The 4,638-nt window shown below is 40.3% G+C and overlaps 1 pseudogene; it reads left to right on the forward strand.

Annotated features, from left to right (window-relative positions):
• Positions 1–888: 888 nt before the first annotated feature.
• On the forward strand, positions 889–2,025 carry LOC149161933 (actin-related protein 4 pseudogene; annotated as a pseudogene).
• The last annotated feature ends 2,613 nt before the right edge of the window (positions 2,026–4,638 follow it).

Raw genomic sequence — 4,638 nt, forward strand, 5'->3', positions numbered from 1 at the left:
TCTTCGTGGTAATCCGAAAGATGGGAGCAATGGTGGTAATCTTCCCATGGTGCCTCTCCTATCATCATTGATTGAACGATTCCTTCGTCTGTAGAATGTACATGCGACCAAGGATCTGAAGAGGTGCCATATTCCTTAGACCTATCTATCCAAACGCTCGATGAGCATTGATTTGGGTTTGCCCGCCAAGCCAAGAAAATTGATTGCTACAATATTTCTAAAATGGCGATGATCCATGCTGACAAAATGTTTAGGAATCTTCTGAATCCATTAGATATAGAAGATTTCATATTGCAGGTTTCCACTGTGGACACTTCCGCCAAATTACTAGGAGGCAGTAGGGAAAAAGTACCCATTAAGGCAGGGTCTTTTAGGAGTCCTACTCCAATATTTTGAAACGAATGATTGCTTCCATGGATCATTGGTGTTATCAGTGAAAATTCTGTTTCCAAAAATTGCTCAGACTAGCTTAAGGACAAAGTGTTTTCGCATCGCATAAATCCTTTAGCAGTTTCGCAGCGCTACATGTTTAGGTGGTTTCGTAGCGTGCTACGAAACTGGGAATTTGTTCGAGTTTTCAGTGGAGGCCAAAATCCTAGCATGCCTATTGTACAAAGTTCTGCAGATGAGAGCAGCGACAGTGATTTCAAGGAAGCGGTGGTTTCTGCAATGTCTAAACTTTTGCACTCAAATCTTTTGCAGGCATTAAGCTCATTTGTAGATAAAGACAGGAGTAGTGCTATCTGGGGACAGAATTGATGCATAAGGATCTCCATAGCTTCATCAACGAATGGATGCAAAGTTAAACATTGCGGGATGGGATGGTTAGAAATTATATACTGTTGAAACAACTGCTGAGGTGTATCTCATCTATAGGCGCTCGGCACTATGTATGGAGGTGATGAAGTCACAGCTATAGTTCTTGATTTGGGGTCTCTTACGTGTAAAGTTGGTTATGCAGGCGAAGATGCCGCAAAGGCAGTTTTTCCTTCTGTTATGGGATCTATTGAGCAAACAGGGATGGCTGATGCAGTCAAAGTTGAAGGAGATTTAGAATCTTCAGATGCCAAAATGAATGTCAAGCTAGACTCTGAGAAGTCCAAATCCAAGCGGAAATTGTATGTTGATTCTCAAGCTCTGGGCTACCGACGTGATTTTATGGAGGTGATTCCGGCTCTGAAGGATGGTATTGTTGTTGATTGGGATGTTGTGGATAGCATATGGGACCATGCTTTTCAGGAGCGCTTGCTAATTGACCCAAAGGAGCATCCTATATTTTCAGCTGAACCATCCTCCAATTCACAACAACAAAGGGAGAGAGCAGCAGAGCTTATGTTTGAAAGTCACAAGGTGCCAGCCCTATTTTTAGAAAAGAATGCGGTATTAACTTCCTTTGCTTCAGGACGTCCCACTTCTTTAGTTGTTGACTGTGGTGGTGGATCGACAACTGTTGCTGCAGTCCATGATGGTTATGTTCTTCAAAAGGCTGTGGTGTCTTCTCCCATTGGCGGGGAGGTTTTAACTGACTGCCTTATGAGGTTTTTGGAGAGTAAAGGGATTTTGGTCAAGCCTCGATATTCATTCAAGAGAAAGGAGGCTCGACCGGGAGAATTTCAAATTGTAGATCTTGATTTTCCTAATACAACTGCAAGTTATAAAAGATACTCACAGATGTTTATTGTAAATGATTTCAAGGAAGCTGTCTGCCGTGTACCAGACACAGTCTTTGATGAATCTTCTTATTCTAACATTCCAACAACATCTTATGAACTCCCAGATGGACAGATATTAGAATTTGGAGCTGATAGATTCAAATTTCCTGATCTTATATTCAACCCGCCCCTACTTCAAACACTGCCTCATATGGAAAAGCTTGATAATTTAGGGCATTCACTTCGCGGGCTTCCACAGATGGTTATCGAGAGTATAAATAAGTGTGACGTGGATATACGCCGAGAATTGTTTAGCAGTATTCTGCTTGATGGTGGCACGACATCAATGAAAATCGCAGATGAAGAGAACTGACTTCGATTTTAAAAAAGGAAAAGGATAAGAATGAGGCTGAGGATAAGGATAGATTTAGTTTTCGAAATTCCTTTAGTTATGGGACATTGGCGGCAGCTAATCGTATTGAAGGAGCTCTCTACTTGGACTTTAGAGAAGATGGAGTTGATGACAATTGGATCATCAATCATAAAGTAAATTTCAGTAGGCGGTGGGCATTATACTTGAACGCAGAAGGCTTGATGAGCCCGGAAGTGTTGCAGGGAATATGAAGGGAGCTAAAGCAAAAAACGAAGCGTCTAGCACGCTGGAGAAATTAAAGACGAGCGATGGCAGATAATGTCAAAGGGGTGCTTCCGTTATATTTGCTGTAGGTTATTCATGCCTACAATTGTCATGTGTTATGTTGAAGTTTTAGTGCTGGAGGTCCATGTGATAGGGCGAGCTGCAGTTGGCGATTGTGTTTCATTCTGCTTGTGGAACATGTGCATCATCAAAGGAATAGCTGTAAAAACTTCAGACGTGCGCCCACATTGCAGATATTGACTTCTGGGTTTTGTTCTGTTCTCCATTGTGACAGTACATCTGCAAAACACTCACTGTCAATGCCGTAATATGCATGTCTATGGTTAGATTGAAAAATGGAAGAAATAAAAATGACAAGAAACATCATTCCAAGCGAAGCTACAATAGCGATAGTGATCATTCAAGATTGTGATTTTCATCATATGAGAATAGAATGTTGGTAGATGTTTGAGCTTCAAGGAACTCTATGCTAATGCTTGATAAAACTATTGGTTGGGAAGCTCCTCTGTTCAATATGAGGCCGATGTTCTGCTCAATATGCCTGCCAAGCATTTCTGTGGGAAAGGGCACAGTGATTTTTTTTAATGAGAGGGTCATCAGATGCAGAATTTCTATCTCAAGGTTTCAAATGTGTCGGTATCTTTGGGCACGCTCTCCAGAATAAACACATTACATATGCTGAAGCTGTTTGAAAAGCATTCGGATAAGGATGCAGAGAGAATTTCTGAGAATTTTATTCAAGTGGAACAAAAGGACTTGTCAGTCAATGGTGAAAGTAGACCAGAAATCCATGCATTTAAGGATGAGAATGGTGATGTAGCTAGTGAGGTAGACAATTATATGGATGCTCTTACTACCATGGAATCAGAAATGGAAACAGATTCAGATGGCAGAGCCAAACATGAGTTTGATTCAGATTTCAATTCAACACATAAGGAAGCAGGTATTGAAACAACAGGACAGTTACATGAGAAGGATGGTCAGTGTTCGGACCTTGCTGATGCTGAAGCTACACACTGGCAATCATTTAGCTATGAAAGGAAGACTGTGTTTTTTTTAATTAAACAGCAGTTTCGTAGCGCGCTACGAAACTGCTGTAGGTGTTGTTTTTAGCGCAGAACAAACAGTTTGATGAAGTGACTGGAAATTTTCAAGGGAAAAACCCAAGGGACATATAGGAAACTACATGAAGCCAGCATAAGCCATTCAAATGATGACAGTTTTGGGGTATTAAAGAGCTGGGGACATGCTGCTACATTTTCGAAGTAATGAGAGACCAGAACCGGAAAGCTAGGGATATTCCCTAACATTGCTGAACAGATTAAAGCCTTCAGTATCCAAAGCCGACATGGGGTATTAATTGCTCATCTCATGCTATCACAACCGCCTCCAGAAAGAGAGCAGATGTCAAAGAATGAATTTCATTGTAATTAAAGCCAGCAAAGCTATCGCTGTAGTAATCCACTTGGCAGAGAATGAATCTTGATTATAATAAATGCTATGTCCAGCATGATGCAGAATTAGAATCTTATTTGTTTTAGGTTTCTAGAGGTGTTAATTAGTAGTAAGTGGCTTTTATTAGTTAGTTTAAAAGTGAATAGGTGTCATTAGAAAAGGACTTCGAGTTCCCCTCAGATGAATCAGAGTCAGGTAGAAGAATTTTATAAATAGCTAAGAGAGTGAAGTAATAGGGGTTGGATGTTTTTAAGAAGACTGTTTTTGGTTTATGTATAAACAAGTTTCAGTAATGCAAATGCCTGTGTTTTCTTCTCAGGATTCACAATAGATCTTATTGTTCAAATGTATGATGGTTTATTCTCTTTAATGTTCTTTTACAGTTTGGTTAATGCATAATCACTCAGAACTCATGAATCATGCTCTGACTTCCTGTATGCCTAGGAAAACTGTGTTTCATGTAAGTTATGTTTGAACATTAGATGTAAAGTGCCCTGATTTCTATGAAAGGATAGTGTTATTGTTTACTGAGATATTAGTGACTCCATAAGCCCAATGGGAAGCAATTCTGTCCAGCCAGTACATTTTTCATGTGTCTTGTAAGAGTTAGCCATCTTGTTCAATATCAATAACCTATGAGAGAGCCCTCTCAGACTAAGGAGGCTAAGCCTTAGTTAAAAGCTTGGTTTGAAATAGTTACACAGAGTCTTGCTGATTGGCAGCCTTCAGTGCTTGATTTTGTGATAACAATTGGAATGCTTCCCGTAACTTGTGAACTGTTGGGGAGAAATGTTTGTTGGTCGACGATTGTAATTCCTCCTTGAAAGGGAAATGCAATCTTCCTGAAGTAGGTCGACACAACTACGGCCATGG

This window comes from Pinus tabuliformis, chromosome 5_2 (assembly GCF_031772625.1).
Source record: "Pinus tabuliformis cultivar Carrire ecotype Pingquan chromosome 5_2, CPIR1, whole genome shotgun sequence".
Lineage (NCBI taxonomy): Eukaryota > Viridiplantae > Streptophyta > Pinopsida > Pinales > Pinaceae > Pinus > Pinus tabuliformis.